Source organism: Budorcas taxicolor, chromosome 12 (genome assembly GCF_023091745.1).
Source record: "Budorcas taxicolor isolate Tak-1 chromosome 12, Takin1.1, whole genome shotgun sequence".
NCBI classification, from domain to species: domain Eukaryota; kingdom Metazoa; phylum Chordata; class Mammalia; order Artiodactyla; family Bovidae; genus Budorcas; species Budorcas taxicolor.
Window position 1 is genome coordinate 86,817,736 of NC_068921.1, and position 9,402 is coordinate 86,827,137.

Below are 9,402 nucleotides of genomic sequence, written 5' to 3' on the forward strand. Positions count from 1 at the left end.
TAAGAGGATTTTAAGGTTCTTTAAGGTTTAAGGGACTTTCGTAGCCTCCCGGCATCCCAAGGGTTCTTTTTAAGAACTGGGCTCAGAACAGCAGAAGTCAGGCGCGGTGAGGCACCACCCCACTGACGCCGTGGAGTCACGGGCTGCACGGCTCACTCCACCGGGCCCGGCCCTTGGGGACAGTGTCTCCCTGGGACGCTGATGTTGTTTCTGGTGGCGAGAGCCTGCTGGGCTGTTACGAACTCGCCTGGCCCTCAGCATTGGTTTTTCCGGAGCATCCCATTGGAGGGCTGAGCAAGGAGCCTGGAAAGTAATTTGGGGAGCATGCCTGCCCCGAAGTGGGGGCGTCTGTCTGTCCGTTTCCATGATGTCTGTAGGAAATTCGTGCTCAGCTGAACAGAACCACAAAGGCCCCCCATTCGCTGGTTCTGGGGAAGTTCTCCAAGCCCTCAGCCTAGTTTGCTTTGCTTTTGAAAGAAGACGCAGGACCCCTTTCAAGACCCCTCCTCGGCCTTCGCCCCAGGTGCCTCCTGCAGACGCCAGTCCACAGGCACAGTGACTGGCCCTTCCACCAGTGCGGGCCTGGCGTCAACCCGTCCTGGTCTCAGAAATCATCAGGCGTGCAGCCCACCCCCCGCCAGTGCCCCCAAGCCCCTGTTTCCACCCGTCCCAGCCCCCATGCCCCCTGGACGGGGCAGCTTCCTGCCGGAGCAGGTGGCTGCCTGCACCCCCTCCCGTCCTTTCTGTGGGGCCCACATGTCCCTCCTCCCCGTCTCCGAGAGCACGTCTGGCGCGTGCCCCTGCCCCGGCCCCGGCCCCGGCCCCAGGCGCCCCCGCAGCCCTGCTGGTGCAGGCTCCCGCGGCCTCTCCCCCTGACGCCTGCTGTCTTCGGTGGGTTCTAGCCGCTGTGTCCCGTCCTCATGCCGGCCTGGTCCCAGCCCCGCAGGAAACGCAGACCACAGACACATGCTCTTGGACTTGAACATGGTAGTACCCTGACCGGGGACATCTGGGGCCCGAGGAGACGTGACTGAGTGTTAGACAAGAGGAGGCCCATCCAGGAAGTGTGGCGGGAGAGATACGGAGAGGAAGGACCCTTCAGCAGGCAGCCAGCGGTCACGGCCAGAGGGCCCTTTGAGGGCCGCCAGCCCGGCCGCCAGCACCTGCCCGAGCCCCCTCTTTAGGAGCAAGAGGCAGCCGGACCCGTGTCCTTGGTGCCCCTCCACCAACCTCCAAATGCCCGCTGCCCTGAGCATCCTGGGCACCCTTGCTGGCCAGATGCCCTTCTTTCAAAGCCGACGATCATCCGCAAGGGCAGGTCTCGTCCACAGCCAGGGAGCTGGCTGTGCCCAGCTGTTCCCCCAGGGCGGGGGTGTGCCCACACAGCCCCCGGGCCGGCACACGCCCACAGGGCCCCCGGGGTCCCACGGCCAGGCTGCATGAGGAGCCAGCTTTGCAGTGCTGAGGTTGCAGGCCCCACGTGAGAACCACCGGCCGGAGGACCGGCTCCTCGGCAGGGGCTCAGCGAGAGGCCCAAGGGCCCCACCCCGGTGTGCAGGCACCACCCCAGGCCCCCGTCTTCCTGCAGGACCCCCAGTTCTTGCTGCCTGATTTCAGGAGCTGCTGCCGTTTGGATAACATGTGCTGTCTGAGCACTTCAGTTCCGGGGGTGCCCGCCCCCCAGGACTGACAGGGTGTTCAGGCAGCACCACTGATCACTGTGAAGCCCTGGGGATGGTGGAGGGTCCCCGCAGGTCGGGGTGGGCCAGCCGCCGGCGCCCCGACCACCCCCAGGAAGCGTCGCAGCACGCTGCTCACACTCTTTCCAATAAAGTACGAAGTTTTATTTTTGGCTGAAGATTAGTTATGGGTGAAATGATATGATATTTGGAGTTGGCTTTAAATAGACTGCAGCACGAGGGAAAAGGAGCCAGTGGCTGGGAGCACAGGCAGAATCGCTGAAGAGGGGCCTTTTCACGTCGGTCTGAATATTTCCATAATTGCTTTGGAAAGGTAAAGAGGAGACTCGGTGACCCAGCCGCCGGGGCAGCAGGGGACTGTTCCAGGGCCAGGCCTGTGGGGACGGTGGGATAGACATGCTCAGAGGGTCCTCAGAGGTGCTTATGTGGGTCCCCGGCAGGGTCACAGATACACGATTAGGGACCGGGGGGTGGGCATAGAAAAGACCCGCGTGAGGCAGCCTCAAGGCTTACAGTGACCCCGCCAGACACCCCGTCTCCACGTAGCACCGGCCCGAGAGCCTGGACTTCAGGGCGTGTCATCTCCACATCCCCCCCCACCCTTTCCTCATCTCTGCGCGTGAGGTCTGGGGTGACCGATCTCGGGGGCCTCAGCCTGCGGCGGCGTGGAGGGGGCTTGGGTTCCCAGCCGGAGACCGAGGCTGGGTCCCGGCGGTGGAAGCGCCAGATCCCAGCCACGAGGCCCGGGGTCAGTGACGAGGCCCTGCCTTCGGCTTTGCAAAAAGAATTCCCACAAAGACGGAAAGCAGTTAAGTAAATAAAATGGTTGTTAAGAGGAAAGAGTCCAGTACGCGTGGACAGACACGTGGGGGTCTCAGGGAGGTACTCAGAGGCACTGGGTCAGGCCCTCGTGGTGATTGGAATTACTTTAACGGGACCTTTCTTCCGGGCTTCCTGTGGCCAGTCATTTTGATTTGCCTGGTTCACAGTCCACACTTGCTCTGTCTCAGGATCCTCCCGTGTGCGCACACATCTCTTAGACAAGGTGGTTTTACCGCAGAGGCGTCTGGGTAGAACATCCCTTGAGATGAGCTCCCTTTGGTCTCCGGGGAGTCTTTCTGTGCACGTGTGGTCCAGAGGAATTCAGGAATCAGAGACGTGTGGTCTGGCAGGGCCCAGCTTCCTCCCTTAATTGTCCTGCTGTTCCCGTCTTGGAGTTTGGTCAACAGGGAAATGAACCTCCAATTGCTTTCCCCCAGGGGCTGGCTGGGCCATCAGCCTCCCGCCGCAGGACCACAGGGGCCACTGGACTGTCCCAGGCACAGCAGGCCACACAGCCTCCCTGTGTGGGCCTCTTTTCAGGGCAAAGCACCCTCCCCAGGGCTGCAGGGGTGGGATTCAGATCCTGGAAGCTCGCTCTGTAGGTGAGGACCCTGCACAGAGTGGCCGGGCGGGCTGCAGTCCGTGGGGCCGCGAAGGAGTCGAACGCAACTGAGCTACTGGACTGCAGCCGCTGGCCTGGCCATGCCAGCTCGTGCACAAAACACGGGGAGAAAACCTCGGGCTGAGCTGGTGCTGGTGCCCGTGACTGAGCTTCTGAACAGCAGCCGCTGGCCGGCCATGCCTGCTCGTGCACAGAAAGACCTCGGGCTGAGCCAGTGCCCGTGCTGCTGAGGCCGCCGCCCCCCACCCCCGCCCCCGGGGGCCCACAAGCCGGGCAGGAAGTCCTATCCTTGTCCTTTGAAGAAGAAAAACAGGTCCAGGGAGCTGGCAGGTCCAAAGTGCTCCTGCCCTGTAATCACGCAGGCGCTGGCGGGGAGGGGCGTGCGGGGCGTGGGGGCAGGGTGGGGGCGGGGCAGGGAGGGGGCAGTGACTGTAAAGCCGAGGCCCTTGTGGGCGTCGTGTCTGGTCACCCGCTGCTGTTTGTTCTGTTGTCCCTCTCGGAACACGGATTTCCGAGAGTCGGGCGCTTTGAGGCTCTGGGCTCTGTCCTGAGCTCGGGATTTGCTTCAGGAGATGAGTTTCTAAGAGTGTTGCTTCTAAATAAGACAGATCTTTGTTAAGATACAACGAGCATCTTGAAGAGCCGTGTCGTGTAGCCCCTGGACACGCAGGGACCACAGTGAGCTTTTGTAGGAGACGCGACGGCTGGGAGAGGGAGTAGGTTCACGAGGCCCCCCCGGAGGCGAGAGGGAGCAGCTTTGGGAGGCCCCCCGGGAGGCGCTGGGAACTGACAGACCCGTCTTCAGGCCGGGCGGGCATCCCTGCCCCGTCCTCCTTGTCTTCCTTCCGTCACAGGAGCCCCACTGACCAGTGGCTTAAACAACAGGAGCTCATTTCTCCCCACCCTGGAGGCCGGGCCCACGGCCACGGTGCTGGCAGACCCCTTGTCTGGTCCGTACCCGGCCGCCTCCCCATGTGGCCACGTGGTGGGCCCCTAGGCACGTCTGTGTCCCGATCCCCTCTCATGAGGACACAGGTCAGATGGGATTAGGGCCACCCTAGTGATCACATCTGACCTTAATCCCCGCTTTAGAGGCCCCTTCTCTAAACACGGTCCCATTCAAAAATATTTCTACTCTTGAAAAATGACAAGGCTCTCAACTTTGGTATTTCAGAGCGGTAATATAAAGAGAAAATACCCCAGATTCATGGCATTTGAAGAAACCCAACATGCATACACCTGGGATGGGGCTGGCATGCTTGTCACCAAGTGTGGGGCCTGCTGACGCTCACACCAGCTCACGCATGCTCACGTGTGGCTGCATGCAGGTGTGACTGGCGTCCTGTCAGGCAGCCCTGTCCCGAAAGCCTCTGAAACTGCGACCTGGCTCCCTCTGGTGGAGAGGAAAGGTGATCTTTCTGCCTTGAGGGTTTCTCTGAAGGCTGTTGTTCTAGGAAGGACACTCGAGCTCTGTCCTGACGGTCAGCGGGGCCTCGCCGTCTGTACCGTGGCAGCAGCTCGGACCCAGGTTTGCTCTCCTGGGTCTTTGGGTGAGGGCCTCGGGACGTCCCGGGTCAGGAGCTGGTCAGGTGTGGGTGCCCTCAGGCCGTAGGATGTCCTGGACTCGTGAAGGTGCGTGTCAGCGCTCCACGCCAGGAGCCTGATCCCTAGAGCGTTCGCTTTAAGAGACACACAGGTGCCGGAGCCAGCGTCACACCAGGACTTCAGGCAAGCACAAGAGCAGGTCCTGCGGGGCCTCTGTGAGTGACCATTAGCCACCGGGTCTCATCCGGGACACGGTGATGGCCGGAAGGGCCAGAGCAAGTCTAGACCATTCGTTTTACTGGAAGAGTTTCCTCTGCGGGGAGGGGAGGACTGGGAGCTGGGGTTAGCAGGTGCAAACTATTATAAACAGAGTGGGTGAACTGCAAGGGCCTACCACGCAGCTCAGGAGCTGTATTCAGTGTCTGAGATAAACTGTCACGGGCAAGAGCGTGAAAAAGAATGTGTGTGTGACTGAATCCCCTTGCTGCACAGCAAAAATCAACGCTGTGATCGACTACACTCCAGTAAGACCAAGTTAATGAATAGAATTTCCCTAGCACGGAGAGGACATGCCCTCCCTCTCTGAGATGCTGGGAGACTCTCTGAAGCCTCTGGGCAGGTTTGCATTCCGATGCCTTCTTGGGGTTGCTCCCGTCTCTGAAGTGCGGACGTGGAGGAGGGTCCCTGCGTGGGGAACGTCCCTCCGGAGCCGGTCCACACGACGCCGCATCCTCTCGTGGAGAAGACAGGAGTTTCACTTCTCCCGTGTGTCGCAGCCCGTGCTGGGGTCTTCCTCCCAGGCTCCCGGCAAGTTCCCAGAGGCGGGCGTTCTGCCCACAGACCCCGGAGGAGGAGAGCGCTCTCTTGACCACCCACTGTTGCGGGAGGCTTTGGGGGCTGGAGGACGCGTGGTTGTTCGGCTTGTTGTGAGGCTGGGGGTTCACAGACTCACAGTCCCGGGGGAGCGACACCTCTGCCAGAGCTTCTGGTGGCCCCGAGACCACCTCCCTGCCTCCAGCACCGTGGAGCCGAGACCCCGCCCCCTGTGGGCTCTGGTCCTGCGTCTTCTCCAGCTCCTCCTGCTCCGACTTCCCAGGGGCCCCGACGGGCTGAACTTTGGAGCATATTTCCTTCCGGACTTTCTAACCCGTGTAGGGACTAGAAGAGCAGGTATGCATGTGCATACCTGTACATACGTGCACACGTGTACATCTGTACATACGTGTACACGTGCACACATGCACTCTATTTAACGGGCTCTCATTCTATACGACGCTGGAGCCACTCTTGAATCCTCAAGCCACCCTCATGCATTGCCCAGCCCTGCCCGCCCTGGCCCCTCTCAGACCCGGAGAAAGTGTCAGAGGACCTGCCTCCATGCGCCTCAGTGAGATCCGGAGTTAATCACAGGAGGAGGTGACCCCCCCCCACAGGAGTCCATCCTCACAGCCCATCTGCATGATGGTTACGGACAAGACTCTCATCCACGGGGACTGCAGGGGAGCGGTGACTGTCCACACGGCCCCGGAGGCAGGGACCCCCGCTCTGCCCCTACCCACCCTGCGGGCACAGTGGGGTGGCCCCTCACCGAGCAGGGGCCCCTCCTGGCCCCGAGCAGGATCAGCTGCGGGGAGGAGGGTCCCTGCGCCCGGTGCGACGAGCAGCTGAGCTGCACCCACCCCGCGAGCCCCCTGCGTCTGCACGCCCTAGGGGCGGTGGGACCCAGACCCTGCAGGGTTCCTGGGCCTGCAGTGCCCTCTGGTGACGCTGGCCCTCTGTCCCAGAGCTGAGTCTGTGCCCAGTGGGTCTGAGCCCTCCCTCCACCCAGTGACCTCGGCCCAAGACTCGGGGACAGGCACACGAGGACAGCCAGTGGGCACTGGGGCGGGCGGGGACTCACGGGTCAGCGGGGCGGGCCAGCGGGGACTCTGGGCGCTGGGGCGGGTCACCGGGACTCGCGGGTCAGTGGGGACTGTGGGTCACTGGGTCACCGGGACTCGTGGGTCAGTGGGGACTGTGGGTCGGCAGGGACCATGGGCACTGGGGCGGGTGGGCCGGTGGGGACCGTGGGTGCCAGGGTGGGTCACTGGGACTCGTGGGTCAGTGGGGACCGTGGGCACTAGGGCGGGCGGGCCGGTGGGGACCGTGGGTGCTGGGGTGGGCCGGCGGGGACTCACGGGTCAGCAGGGACCATGGGCATTGGGGTGGGTCACTGGGACTCGCGGGTCAGCGGGGACCATGGGTCAGCGGGGACCGTGGGTGCTGGGGCAGGTCACCGGGACTCGTGGGTCAGCGGGGACCGTGGGTCAGTGGGGACCGTGGGTGCTGGGGTGGGTCACTGGGACTCGTGGGTCAGCAGCATCACTGGGACGCAGGAAGGGCAGCCTCTCGCTGCCTCCCGACGCTGGGAGACAAAGAAGGGAGAGTCTCAGGTGCGTTTAGGGTAACTTGGGGAACAGTGACCCAGACGAGAGCCTGTGGTCCTCCACGGTCAGCGCGGCCGCCGGGGCCCAGAGAGTCAGAGCTTCTCGTCTCACTGCTGCCGCCCGTCGGCAGGGCGAGCGTGGAGGCCAGCGCATATCGGCTGGCTCCTTCAGGCTGTTTCTGAAAGACTTGAAATTCTCCCCTGGCTATGCGTTTCCAGCGCGTTCACACCTCCGCCACGACCCCGCCTGGCCCGCAACTAGGTGATGAGCGGCTCGCGTGTGCCTGGGCTCCATCCAGCCCACGACCCTCCAACTTTGCCCCGGTCAAACCCCTTTGGGCCTCACCCAGGTGTCTGCCAAGGTGGCAACTCTGGAGGGAGGGGAGACCGGGCCCCTGGTGAGAGGCGTCTTATATAATCAACATGCAACCTGTAACAGGAGCCGAGTTTTACCTGAGCAAACTGAAGACTGTAGGTGGGAGCCATCCTCCCAGGTGGTGCTGGGAATCTGTCCTGGAGAAGCAGTTTTCAGCAGTTTTGTGGCTTGTCGGAACAAAGAACGTCAAACAAGTCAGGGATCCATTCTTCCATGGTTAAAAAAAAAAAAACAAGCGGCACGTGGTATCTTAGTTCCCTGATGAGGGACTGAACCTTCGACCCCTCCATTGGAAGTGCAGCGTCTTAACCACTGGACCTCCAGCTGACAGAATCCAACACGGACGTTCTTTACTTCTGGTCAGAACATCCCTTTCTTTACCAGCTAAAGCAGACGTAGTGTGCGTCTGATGGGCGGCAGGTGGGCTGTTTTAGCGGCATCAAGCCCAGGTTAACTTGTGGCTGAGCCGGAGGGTCTCCCCAGACCTGGACGTGGAGCACTACTCCCCTCAGAGGCTCGGAGCGTGCGGTCCCAGCCCCGACCTCGGGGGGACGGAGGCCAAGTTAATCACCAGCGGCCAGTGAGTTCACCCATCCTGCCTGGGGTCGGACCACCCGTGGGAGCCCGAGACATGGGGCTGAGAGCGTCGCGCTGCAGACTCAGGGGCAGGAGGCCCGCCGGTCAGGACTGTCCCGTCCGGGCCCGCTGGCCTCATCGCCGGCCGTTCACCCGCCACCTTTCTAGAAAGCTGGCTGTGGGAGCGAGGTGTTCTGCACCCCAGTTTACAGAAGTGGGGGTGTTGGGGTCCAGCACTGCCTGCTGACCCTGGAGCTAAGCCCGCATCCGTGGGGTGGACGGTGGACGACATGAGCCTACTGCAGGAGCCGGCTGGCGTCCAGGGAACCGCGGGAGGGGCGGGCCGCGTGGGAAGCTGCGCCGGCTCTCGGTGTGGTGGGGGCAGCGGGGTTCCTGCTTCACAGGTTTGGGGCTCCTCCGTCCCTGCGGTCCAGGCCAAGCATCTGCTTGCTCTGAGCAGGCCTCCAGGAGAGCCCCCCGTGCACACGTGCGTGGGGTCACGGTGATGCCCCCGACCTGCAACCTGGGTCCTGTGACCATAACCCTTTGTCTCCAAAGCTTACCCACGTGTGCTCTGACCTCTAACCGGTGGGGTCCTAGAACTTTCTGAAAGACTACAGTCCTCAGGCGGCTCCAATGGAATCTCCCACTGTTTTTCTTGGATCAACTATTGATCAGGTTTTCTGTGGATATGAGAAAAGCCAGCTTCCTTAGGCTCTCAGTTCTTTCAGGGAAAAGGCCCGGTGCTTTCACAGGCCGCAGGTGGATCCACGCACTGAGGGTCCTGGGGGCACCCCCAGAGCCAGGCCAGGCCTCGGGGACGCTCACACCTGCTCTTCTGAGAAGTCCTTCCTGGGCAGAAGGAGGGGGACACGGGGACCCCGTCTCCGGCGTCTCCAGGCACCAAGGAGCTCGTCAGGAGAGGCTGGACACAGGCCCGCCCCCGCGCGCAGTGCTGGGCTCTGGAGCGCCAGGCCCGGGCTCCCACTGGCAGCCTCCCTACCCACCCTGGTGCTGACCCCAGGCCCTGCTCTGGGCACTGCAGCCTCCCTGGACATCCCGGGGAAGTGGCCACTGCCTCCCCCAGCCCCCGCTTCCAGCCCACCGGGCACCTGTGCGTCCCGGGACAGCGCTGGCTTTGTCCAAGCCCTGGGGGCCCCCTCGAGTCCCAGGAAAGCCGCTGGCCTTGTCCCAGCCCCCAGGGCTCCCCTGTGTGTCCTGGGACGGCTGCTGGCCTTGTCCGAGCTCCCAGGGACCCCACTGGGAAGCCTCCGCTCCTACTTCTTGACCTGAGACCTGCCTCCCCCACAGCTGTCAGAGAGGTGAGGACCAGGTG